Below are 13,167 nucleotides of genomic sequence, written 5' to 3'. Positions count from 1 at the left end.
CTGGAAATGAGAAGCCTTTCACTGGGTCTCTTGTGTGTCCGAACTGGAGCAGTAATGTATGTATATGTTTGCATTCTTGTGAGCTCTACGTACTGATTTCCAGACTGCACGTCCACAAAAATCAAAGAACAAATAATTAGTTTGGCTAATTCACAACACCAATTTTGGCTTAAAATATGCACCCGAAGGCTTTGAAATGTATCCAACTCCAAAATCGCACCTGTGGAAAATCAGTTTCTCTCCAACTCCACTCGTTCCTTCTCGCTCTCTCAAAATTTCAATGCATTTTTCAAGCCGCCTATCCTGCCATCTTCCAAAAGAGGCATCTGGGGGCCAATCGCATTCAGCCACAGTCCTCTACACTGCCAAGCTTTTTGCTGAAATTACCGCCAAGGGTTTTGTCACTTCATAACCATTGGATGAGTGGCAGCTCTCTACAACTCAAGCAAAGCCCACATGATCAGACACCAACAAGTTTGCGTGTGCGAGTGAGATAAAGCCAGAGTGAAAGCGAGCGAGAGAGGAGGAGGCACGTCTCGTCTCATGTTCAACACTAAATGAGATTGCCTGCATCTGCTCCCCGAAGAACCCTAGGAAATAAGACCGTCCCTGTCACTTTGTTCTTTTCTTCTCGCCTCTGTGATGCTCCACTTCGGCAGTCTGCAGAGAGGCTCTTTCTGACAGCCGAGAAGGTTTCGGTTTTGTGCCATTGGGCACTTCCATAATTGCGTATGTTAGAAACGAGCACCACTACATTGTGCTGCTTTGTGCATTATACTCTCCCAACCTAAGAAAGTATGGCTCTGATCTTTACAAGACACCCATACGTCAGGGCAATTCATGTTCTGATGTCTAAAATGAAAGCAGTTCTCTCTCCTGAGAGATGTTACCGAGTCCCTCAGATTAAGTGTTGCAGTCATGTTAACTAGGTTGTATTACTCTGCTAAAGGCGATCTTTCTCTCTCTTTCTGTGATCATGCATTCATGTTTATTCTCCCACATGTTTATTTTACAGATGTACTCTCATCCACCAACTGACTCTCTTTATTCAGATTTCAGGTCTTTGCTGTTTGACTGCATGAAAAAGCGTAGATTAGTCTCTGGGATAGCAAAGGTTGTTCCAACAAAACTGGTATAATCTCTTTACAGAATTACAAAAAATAGACCAGGAGGTCAAGGCTTCGGTGGTTTGCTCAACAAGGTCTATAATACCAGTAGAAAGCTATCCCTTAGCAATTCATCTCAATGGTAGTTGCTTAGCTTGCAAAAGACTACTTGGAAGTATGTGGCTGTATCCAAACAAACCTTATTTCAGATTTCACTTATCACATGAGGAGAGATGACATCCCTAGAGAAAAGATTAGTATGCTCGAATTCACAGTATTGATAAAACAGTGAACGGATGATCTACTACTTCTGGCAAAATTCTGCAGTCCATGTCCATTGGACTCTTTAATGTCCCATGAAGACATAGGAGAGAATTTGGGAATGGCATTGATTTAATGCAACATGGCAAACATTCAGACTGAGGTGTCTTGAGTAATCTCCTTTAGGACCCAATGCCTAATCAAAACTTGCCTCCTAATTGTAACCTATTTAACTATTATGATGCTTATTACATTAGGTGCAAAAACAACACGCTTGAAATATAAAATGAATGCCTATTGTATAATAAAACAAACTGGAAACATGATCATGCATAACAATCTTTTTTTCCCCAATAAGAATAAGTATTGTTGCAACATATGCTCTGTAATTTATAATTATTTTTATACTATAATATTATTGTGGTACAGTATAGGCTATAATAATACACACACGTGATTAATTTGAAACGTTTAATTGGGAACTATATTGGAAGCAAAAAAAACATAGGCTACCTAATGTAATATAACCGGCAAATGAGGTAGATGTATGCTATGCTAGTACATAAGCAAATCTATAACAGCTTTCATTGGGCAAGGTTGATGTTTAAAGCAACCAATCACAGTTTGTTTTCTTATTTGTCATGTTTAGGGGTGTGACGTCGATGTCCCTACAATAACAAATCGGTGTGTAAAACCCTGTAAACTAAACTTTAAATACTTTACAAACTTGATATACTTTTGAAAACGCAGGGTTTAGCTGATCCTGATAAGCGCTTATTGTCACAGTTGTAAACATTTCCATGAGGGGGTTTGGCTTCAGCATCTTTGTTTCCAGGCAGACCGTTAAAGAACGCGACACACACGTCTCCCGAAAATCCTGTAGTATTCAACCAATCAGGTGACAATTTTGAAACTCCTGAAGTGTTTACGTGTGGATATGCATCAGACGTCTGTGTGGGTGGCGTCTGAGGCTGATACTAATGTCTAAATTACATGATTTATACGATATATATATATATATATATATATATATATATATATATATATATATATATATATATATATATATATATATATATATATATATATATATATATATATATATATATATATATATATATATATATATATATTTACAATTGGCTCCTATTGGTAGATGTGGGTGAAAAGCATTTTTCTCCAGAAATTTAAAAGAGCTGAATATGAAACTTGTAGTTGTCTCTGCATGCTGGGATAGAAGAAGGTATTTTATCATTTAAAACTTCACACACTTAACATTTAGATGACATTTTTGGGAATGTTTTTGCGGTTTCAATCAGACTCTCATCAGCTCAGACTGGGCTGCCTACAGCATGATTTTTTAAAAACATCCCACCCAGGGACTCACGTCTTGTCTGGCCTACATGCAACTCACACACAGATCTAACGTGTGCTCAACCTACAAATCTGATGTCAATAAACTTGTCTAACTTCATTGAGGTCCAAAATTGCATCTATTTTGTTTCATATAAATCTTGTCTAATTTATTAATTAATAAATAAATAAAGTATAATATATTTTAATATTAAATGTTATCATTTTTAATTAAAAAAATATATTATAAAAAATATGTAATTACAGAATTTCCGAGGATAGTTGGTAATATCTAATTCGTAGTTGGTAAAATATTTGTGTTTTAATCTTATTTTATGTGAAATTACAAAGATTTATATTATAACAATATATAAAGGTTTTAATAATAATAAATATTTAGTGAAACTTATCACATTTTTTTCATTTTTTGAGAATGATTCTTGCTGTTGGTATTTCACTCTTTTGCGTTAAAAATATACTATTTTTCTAATATCTTATTTTATCGTGTTTAATTTAGTTTTCAGTTCCCTTACACCAAATGAAAATAATCTGAATCCCAACCTTAAAAACATTAAATTACATAATACATTTTGATACTTTACATTTGTAATATATTTAACAATTTAGGTGTGTGTGTGTGTGTGTGTGTGTGTGTGTGTGTGTGTGTGTGTGTGTGTGTGTGTGTGTGTGTGTGTGTGTGTGTGTGTGTGTGTGTGTGTGTGTGTGTGTGTGTGTGTGTGTGTGTGTGTGTGTGTGTGTGTGTGTGTGTGTGTGTGTGTGTGTGTGCCCTTGTTTATATTACATTGTGGGGACCAAATATCCCCATAAGGATAGTAAAACCTGAGACTTACATTGTGGGAACCAGCCAGCAGTCCCCACTTTTCAAAATGCTTATAAATCATACAGGATGAGTTTTTTTGAAAAAAGTAAAAATGCAGAATGTTTCCTGTGATGGGTAGGTTTAGGGGCAGGGGCAGTGTAGGGGGATAGAAAATACGGTTTGTACAGTATAAAAAACATCACGTCTATGGAGAGTCCCCACAAAGATAGTGAACAGACGTGTGTGTGTGTGTGTGTGTGTGTGCGTGTGTGTGTGTGTGTGTGTGTATGTATATGCAATGCAGTGTTACCTCACCTCACAAGACAGAAATACACTTGCATTATGGAAGGTCAACTGACATTTTTCTGCAGTCTTGTTAGATTCAAGAGAACATTGAAGAGGTGCGGTAGCTCAGCTGTGGATGCAGAGAGGCAGCATCTTACATTTTATCTGCATTGACATCCATGGGTGTGTGTGGGGGCGGCGGAGAGGGCCTGGCAGATTTTCACTGAATGTGAATTCATGTTTACTTTTTCTCGAGCGAATGAAACAGGCCTGTAATCCTACAGCAGTCTTGCTGGCTTTGGTGAATTCAGGCTACAATTAACACAGTGTGATTAAAAAAGCGCACCAGAGAGCCTCCGCAAACAAAGCTGAACTTGCCATGGAGGCAATAATTTTGCACAGATTATTTATTCCTTTCTGCACCCTGAGCGTTTAGGAGAAAATCAATAACGTATGCAAACAGCCGACCAAACACCAATCGCAAATCACTGGCTGTAAAATATACACAGCGCGAAGACAAACAGAGAAATGAGTTTTGGTCACAGATGGAGCTGTAATGGCAGCCTGTAGGTGCGTTTCACACACAAAAAAATCAAGCAGCCATGTGAAAAGCAAAAATGAATCTGAGTATTGACTGTTCAAGGTGCCCTGGGTTGCTTAAACATGTTATTTGGTTTGTTTACATCTTTCGCTTTCATATTGGGATTTTGATTGGCTTGCAGCAACGTATGGAAATCACTTTTATTTACAAGCTGTGTTAGCCAAAATACTAACAGTGCAATATACTTGTATTTAGCAGAGGTGTGGACTCGAGTCATGTGACTTGGAATCGAGTCAGACTCGAGTCATGAATTTGATGACTTTGGACTCGACTCGACAAAATGTACAAAGACTTGCAACTCGACTTGGACTTTAACATCAATGACTTGTGACTTCACTTGGACTTGAGCCTCATGACTCGAGAAGACTTGCTACTTTTTGGGCATTTTTCTTTCACACAGCCGGGCTGCTCTCAGTGAAAAAAAGCTACACCTGTATGCATGCAGAGAGCACGCGCGCTGCCAGCACGTGTCACGACATCCAATCACCGTAGTCCCACGTTGGTTTGATTCGACAGTATCCATAGCTACCAAGTCCGCGTATAACACGTGACTTTGGGCTTCTTTTTTTGGCAAGTCGCTGTAAAAAAATCTCGAGTTGCAGGTCGCGGTTTTTTGGGCTTATTTGAAAAAATGTGGTTGCTTGTTAGGAAAATTTGACAAGCAACTTCGTTTCTTTACATTTATGGTCACTGTTTTGTCCAAATACATTGACTGAAACTGTCTCTCACAGCTAATAGACATAGTGCAACGATACAAGTGCTGTATTCATTCGTCCTCATACATCCCGTCTCCTTCCCCTCTTTGAAGAAAAATCGCGTTCAACGTGCAGGCATGTGATGTGATGTGATAAATGTAATGATAGTTCATAGACGTAAAAAGACGAATACATTTTTTTTTTTTTTTTTTACAAACAATGCAACCAGCAAAGATATACAGAGATGGAGAGGAAACAGGGAGGTAAGCCACCTAATTTAATCTTAAAAATATGTTTTATAATGTAGGCTATTTATTATGACTATTATTATTTGGCTATTATAAAAATAAAAATAAATAATAAAAAAAAGTATAGGCTACTAATAATAACAGTAGGTATGGTTCGAATGTATATTATTATAAACATGTCTCTATATTGCAGCACTCTCAGTGTTTTCCTGGGCACTAACTCCCAATCATAGACTGTAAAAAAGTGCATAATAATCCTAAATAGTAGCTATGTGACATTAGTCATTTTCAATACTATTTAGAGCAGATTGCACATTGAGATGCAGGGCTTATCCTTTTTACGGTTTATAGTGTGCATGTTCACCAGTGCTCCTTATATGTGTGCAATAACTCCGACTGGAGTTACCATAATCCTTCTCGTCACTTTTTCTCTTTTTCCATCTACAAACCTCTTCTGTTTACAGTCTTTATTGCAACTTGAAGAATTTTGTAAAATCCCATCTGTATTTGCATTTTAAACTCCACGAGATTTCAATTTAAAATGTTGCAGGGTCATTTATTGATAAATTATTGATCATAAATTATACTGATGATAATAAATATAATAATAATATTGGGCTTGTTTTGGGCCCCCCACCCCTCTGTATTCTTCATACCTGAGAAGAATATGAAACAGATGTCAGAAAATCCCTTATAGCCTCACGCTGTATTTGAAACTACTCTTTACTCATATCAATGTTGTTGTGTTAATATTCATTGTCTATTATACACTACGGTAAACGATAATACATTATAGTTTCAGTGTATGCGATATTAAGAATATTTTCACTGCTTCAAAAGTCATAAGAAAGCCCTTTCCCTCCAGAAACTGAAGTCGTATGCTTTATAGCAGTGCTTTTCAAAGTGGGGACAGGGACCTCTGGGTGCCGCGAGGGGATGCTAGGGGGGCTATGGCAAGCTGGCATAAAAAGTATAGCAAAACAAAATAATTTAATAAATTATATTATTAAAGTAAACCAAATTAAACCAAAAATAAGCTAAACAATATTCCCATAATGTTTCCATAATGCCCTAAGTTTAGGCTAAAAGGACCCATATCTATTTGAAAGTTGAACTGTTTTGCCATATGAGGTCAACACAAAACAGGACTGAAGCTGCTGTGCATTGGTCTAGTGTTTCTGTTTTTTTTACTGTATTTGCTTAATGTCATTGTATAAAAAGAGGTTTAAATAAATATAAATCTTACAGACATACATGATTTGTATAATTTTTATTTCTGTGGTAAGATGACTTGAAGTGACTCGAAACTAAAATGGTAGGACTTGGACTCGACTTGAGACTTGTTGGCTTTGACTTCTGACTCGACTCGAGACTTGACTCATCTTTGACTCGACTTGACTCGGGACTCGAGGGCAAAGACTTGAGACTTACTTGTGACTTGCATAACAATGACTTTGTCCCACCTCTGGTATTTAGTGTATTATTCGTTTTTTTCAAGGCTACTTACTAAATAAACACATAAATGTGAATGTTGAGTCAATATATTTTATTAAAGATTTGTATTTTAATGTAACTGGAGGTTCAATGCTAATATAATTTTTTTGAGAATCGAAAAACGATTATTTTCAACCTTCATTTTGAACCTCAGTCTGAAATGATCAGTTTTTAAGGCTTGTCAGTAAACGGCCACCATTATGATTGGCTAACGTCACTGCACAGGAAACAGTATCATCGTCCTCTCGCTACTGCATGCGAGTAAGAGTTTTGAAAGCATCATCCATATAAAACCGTCATTTACAGACAAAGCATTCTGAGTTAGTTTGCTTACTGTTTGTGATGCAGTTGCTGTCAGATCCTGTACAGTTGATGCTTCATCTTTCAACAAAAGTTTCTTTGTGAACTCTCCATAACACTAGCCTGGTCCTACCAGACTCTCGGACATTTTATTTGTACAGAGAGTCTGGCCACTGTCCATTGACACGCGTTAACTTCCTTGAAGGCAGGAACTCTTGACGTTTAAAAGTATTGGATCTGCTCAGAGCCACTCTGGATCTGCCATAACCAATCGCTAACATTTGGTTTTGACGTATGCCATCTCAGACTAGCGCATGACATCAACGTCATCGCTCTTAGCCACTCCCCTCTGTACGCTGATTGGACCTGTTAAAATTTGATCGGAGAATTACGCAAACCCAGACGACATACTGAGGGAAAATTAAAATTGAGTGGAAGTACGAAGGAGGGCAGAGCCAGGCTACATTCCACTCTACTTAGTTTTAAAAAACAAACATATAATCCTCCAATGCGATCCGGGATGCCATAAAAATAAAAAATAAACATTTACGTGTTCCCAATGCTGGGATCCTTCTCAATATACTGCTCAATATTTTGTAGAAACTTTCTTGAATTTATAGAAAGTTCAAAGAACAGCAAACGGTAACACTTTTTTAGAATAATTGTCATTAGTAAACTGCATTAGTTAAAGGGTTACTTCAGCGATTAGCATATGGCTTTATATCAGTAGAAACCCTGGAGTATAATCAAATTATTGTGCTTTCCCCCCTCATATCCCCCTGAGACAAGAGATTTATGCATTTTATTTCTGGAAAAATTCCTCCTATGATGCAAATTGACGATATTTGCATCATAGGAGGAATGTTTGGCCAAAGGCTAAAGACTACAGCCAGCAGAGGGAGCCATTCCCGCATGTTTTGAACCCGCTCATGGGGGATGGAGATCACACTCACAGCTCAGCTCGCAGCTACAGGCATTCATTTAAACGGAGCTATGGTGAGCAATGTAAGTCTTTTAACTTCTCAAATTATTTTCTATAAAAGTTAAGCTTGCAAAGTCATGAACTGAAACGTGCCAGACTGAACTCGCGTTGTGAATGTATGCCGCGAGTGTAGTTGCAGCTCTCATCATGAGCTCATTTATCTCACTCCTGCAGTCAGTGCTCAGTGCTGTGACACTCGTGCGGCGACTCACTCATTATATTGAACACACACGTTCAGTTTTTAATTGTAGTGTCTTCTCCAACTCAGTCACAGTAATCAAGTAGGTGGCTTTGGGAATGGCCTCACAGGGCAGCGAAGCATTCTGGGAATTGTAGTCTTTCATCCCCATGAGACAAAAATACATTTTCTGTCTTTTCTCAGTCTAGAAGGCACCAAATTCAAAAATAATTTCACATTTCTACTACATTAATGACCCGGTTTAAATACAGATTAATCTTCCCAGCGCTGAAGTACCCCTTTAACATGAACTAATAATGAACTGCACTTATAAAGCATTTTTTTTAACGTTAATTTCAACATTTACTAAAACATTAAAATGCACCGTGAACTAACACGAACTAACCATGAACAGTTGTATTTTATTAACTGACGTTAACAAAGATGAACAAATACAGTAACACATGTGCTACTCATGGTTGGTTCATGTTAGTTAATACACTAACTAATTACTAATGACCATTATTCATTTTTAAGTTTTAATATTTAAGTTTTACCCAGCATTTATTTGAAATAGAAATCTTTTGTAACAATGAACTGCAAAAATAGTAGTGGATTTGGATTTTTTGTTCTAAGTATTTCAATCGTTATTGAATAAATTATACAATGCATATCACATTGGAAATGCTGCTGTGTCTGCAGAAATGCTTCATGTACTCAGTTAGGCTTGTTTTTGATAAAAACAGAAGGGGTTATTCCCATCACTACATTCTGTAATATAAGTAATATTTTTAGGATTATATGGGGGAAGTGCAGATTATTTCTGTTAGTGTATGCTCTTTTAATCTCCTAAAGAGACAAGGCGCTTACAGAGGCACGGTCAGCATCCAGGTCGTCATGCCAATTGACCTAGCATCAAGACATACTGCTGCTGTGAGCTTGTAAATTAACCCAACGAGGCTTGCTTCAGCACACGGCTCACAGCTCGCTCAAATTGAGCATCTCAAGCATTGTGATGATGGACAGTGCCATGAAATATAAAGCTCCATAAAGATCTGTCTACTTTTAGTTACATGCAGTTCATGGTTCATGAGAAATGGAGACAGCCGAGAATATTTTCAGATACCGCTGGCATCCACTGACAGAGAGACAGACAGTGAGCACCACGATTTAATAAAGGCATCTACTGAAAACTCTATTTTATTCACAGCTGTCTATAAAATTAGCTCCATAGCTGCATTTACCTGCTTGAAATGTGGGACCCAAATTGCTTCGACACAAGGCTGCACAGTCTGTCTCAACCGCATCTGCCATACTCTCAGCAAAATCGTGTAAGTGGCAATTTGGGCCTTATTGAACTGAGCTAAAAGCAGGGTAAGCTATTTGTCATGCTGTATACGCAGCCCCAGACAGCATTTCTGAGCTCAGGGTTGCTGTTTTATGAACTAGTACAGGGGGCATAAATGGATCAGGCTCTGTGGTTGCTCATATTGTGGTTGAAGATTCTCATTCTGTGTCACCCTATGACGCAGTCAGTTTAAATCTTATTTAACCCCAGGTTCTGTTTGTGAATTTATTATATTTAGAGATTTATAGATATCTAAATTATAGTTTAAACTGCAGCTTTCTGGAGGTAAAGACAAACTGTACACTCTCAGAAAAAAAGGTACATTTCTGTCACTGGGGCAAGGTACAAAAGTGAAAAGGTACATCTTTGTACCTTACTCACCCCTAAATGGTACATATTAGTACATTAAAAGATGCATATAAGTTATTTAAGAGTGCAAATTAGTACCTTAAAGGAACATAGTAGTACCTTAAAGGTACTTTTTAGTAACTTTTCGGTTTTGTACCTTAAGGTACCGCCCCAGTGACATCAATGTGGCCAGCATGGCGAATAATATACTTCTCTCTAGAATACTCAACATTTATTTGACAAGATCATTTTACTGACCCCTTATTACCTTTAAATGTTACTATGCACACATACGTATGTGTATATATAAGAGAGACCGCCGAGAAAATGGACATAGTGTCCATGGCGTCACCTGTAGGTTTCTGAAGAGAGTGTTTTGGAAGCTAAAAGCCGGCTGTTGCCCTCTTGGTAGCGCGTCACCGCGTGTCACTCCCGGATAACAGACAATGGGAAAAGAGGCGGGACGTGGGCGGAGCTGAGGTGTCTGATTGCTGAAATCACGCCTGTCTATTCGACCATAGTGGCAATCCACCTGTCACTCAGGTAGCCTCTCCCATAATTATGCAGAACTTTAAGGCTTTTTATCATTTAAATGGACGAGTTATAAAAGAATTCTCCCTCCTCACAGTTGTCATGAATGGCATTAGCCATATAGACCAAAACCACTTTTTGTACCAGGCTGTTAACATGTTTTCTTCTGCTGTAAAGTTGGGCATTTTAACATGGGGCAGATACAGATTTGACTCCCTTTTGGAGCCTGTCTTTAGCGGCCAGTCAATGAACTGCGGTTTAAATCACAAATACAAGATCTTGACCAAAAATGTATTGAACTCTTGATGAAAATAAATGTAATGTTATTTCCATACGATAGAAACATACGATAGAAACATAATCTCTTCAGTAATGATCCAATCATAGACTCTTAAGCATGTGTTAAGAGTGTGTGTGTGTGTGTGTGTGTGTGTGTGTGTGTGTGTGTGTGTGTGTGTGTGTGTGTGTGTGTGTGTGTGTGTGTGTGTGTGTGTGTGTGTGTGTGTGTGTGTGTGTGTGTGTGTGTGTGTGTGTGTGTGTGTGTGTGTGTGTGTGTGTGTGTGTGTTGCGTGTTGCCAAACCAGCTGACTCTAAGGGCCACTGCTGGAAAAATGAATTTATTGCTTGGAAACATCATTGTTTTCTTGTCCCATTAGACTTTATTTGAGTCTTTTATAATAGATAGCATAAAAGTATTTAGGTTATGTTAGTTTCATATTATGATATTTGAATTAGGTTAATGAATTTTCTTTTGTAGTAATTATTAATCTGTGCTGGAAAATAAGTAACCCTATGATTGAGAAATATACAGTGTGAAAACACCAAGAGCTGTGGCTGAACATGTCTTGTTCCTTACCATCTGCAAACATTGTTTTATATTAATCCTTAATAATCCATAGAATATCCTTTAATGCAGATGAAATTATAGTGAGAAAATCCTGAAATTTTAGTGAATTACAGATTAAATTGTATTGAGGATGGATTGTGTTTTCCCTTTTCAGATAGAGATAAAATCATGAGACATGATTAGATTTTTTTTTCTCTTAAAGATTTGCTTTAAGAGAAAGAATGAGAATAGTACTAGATAACCTAAAGCATAACTGAAGATAACACATCCATGTCCTTTGCAGAAACTGCTATGCTGTCATCTGTGCCTTTATCCATATAGACTTCACATCGCACCGCACTCTAACGAGCCATTACCCAACGATCCCTCCTCCACAGGCAGAATCTCATTAAATTAATTGTTTTGTTGTTGAAAAAAGCATCTGGCATTAACACTTGATTCTTAAAAGATGACACCTAATATTATTTTAAACATAATTAAAAGTTGTCTTGAATAAAATGTAATACATAAAATCCAATTAAAAAAAAGTTAAATCTTCATATCTGTTTGTTGAAAGTTTGTCACAAAGTTAAGTGAACAAAGTTGCTTTTCTCAGGAACAGATCCACCTTTTGTTTTAATTCGGAGTGAATTATTTCAGATTCATGAATCTGAACAAAGTGTTTACATGAATGCTAAATAAAGTAATTGGGTTGTTGTGCGTATTTATGTCACAACCTTAAAATCAGAATTGTTTTATTTATTTATTTATTTACATGTGCACTGCACGAATAAACAGTGTTGTTGCTGTTTGTGCATACTATCCTCCTAAATTGCTTCTTTCCTTTAATTCCGGGTCCTAATTAGAAGAGATCAAGCACCTGCTGCTTATATTAATCAGCAATAAAAATGCCCCTTTCTGCGTCACGTGCCTGTGGACGAGAGTTCAAAACGAGCCGTTTCTCAATATGTGCTCTTTTGTATGTACTTGTGTTCTTGTGGACTTGTGAAACGTCATCAGTCGCTGCCCAAGTACTGTTCCAATTCAAAGTTCATCTAGCCAAGTGCAGTTCAAATCCCCGGATGTGTTCTTGATCCCTTTTATCAAGGATGCATCGTGAGGTGACTTGTGTGGACTTAAGACATACAGGTATCCCAGAATGCATCTCACACCGACCAGCAAGCTTCAATAGCAGATGAAAAACCCTGCATAATTTAAAAATACTACTGTTAATGTGTCACAAAAGAGATTTTCAGGCGAGAATGTACTTGTCAGATCAAATCTAGGTTTATTTATAAAAAGAGCGCCTTTGAAAGAGCCTCGGCTAGTCCTTCTGACGTTTCCGCTGGCTCTGACGCCTCTGTAGTGGTTAAACATGAGATATAATTCATCTTGTGTTGATCTAACTGGTTTTCTTTCGTCTCATGAATCTATAATTTGTTCCATGGCAAACCGTTTTGGCTGAGGGCAAAGATAAGTTTCATAATATTTAGGATGTTTAACTTTACCATTGTAGCCTATAGAGCACTGACTTTGTATGTTTGACTCATTTCTTATTGAACATCTTTTTATGCCTCTTACTTATACTTCTATAATGGCTATTTAAAACAAAAACATTAAACAAAAAGAGCAGGGTTGTGTTTTATGTCAAATTTTATTTTATTACAGTAAAGATGATATGTACTCACCTAAAGGAATATTAGGAACACCTGTTCAATTTCTCATTAATGCAATTATCTAATCAACCAATAACATGGCAGTTGCTTCAATGCAACCGCACAGTTGTGTGGT

General features: G+C 37.3%; 1 long non-coding RNA gene across 2 annotated transcripts in view; it reads left to right on the top strand.

Moving 5' to 3' along the window:
• LOC137043024 (uncharacterized) overlaps positions 1-13,167 on the top strand; it is a 110,782-nt gene that overhangs the window by 37,334 nt on the left and 60,281 nt on the right. The window contains exon 3 of one of the 2 annotated variants that reach the window (XR_010898406.1): positions 11,681-11,847. The exons of the other annotated variant lie outside the window; for it this stretch is intronic. This is a non-coding gene — a long non-coding RNA (uncharacterized lncRNA). Of the gene's footprint in view, positions 1-11,680; positions 11,848-13,167 lie in introns of those variants that run through there. 2 annotated transcript variants of the gene reach the window in all.

Source organism: Pseudorasbora parva, chromosome 16, assembly GCF_024679245.1.
Source record: "Pseudorasbora parva isolate DD20220531a chromosome 16, ASM2467924v1, whole genome shotgun sequence".
Classification (NCBI taxonomy): Eukaryota; Metazoa; Chordata; class Actinopteri; order Cypriniformes; family Gobionidae; genus Pseudorasbora; species Pseudorasbora parva.
This window is presented reverse-complemented; position numbering and strand designations above follow the sequence as displayed.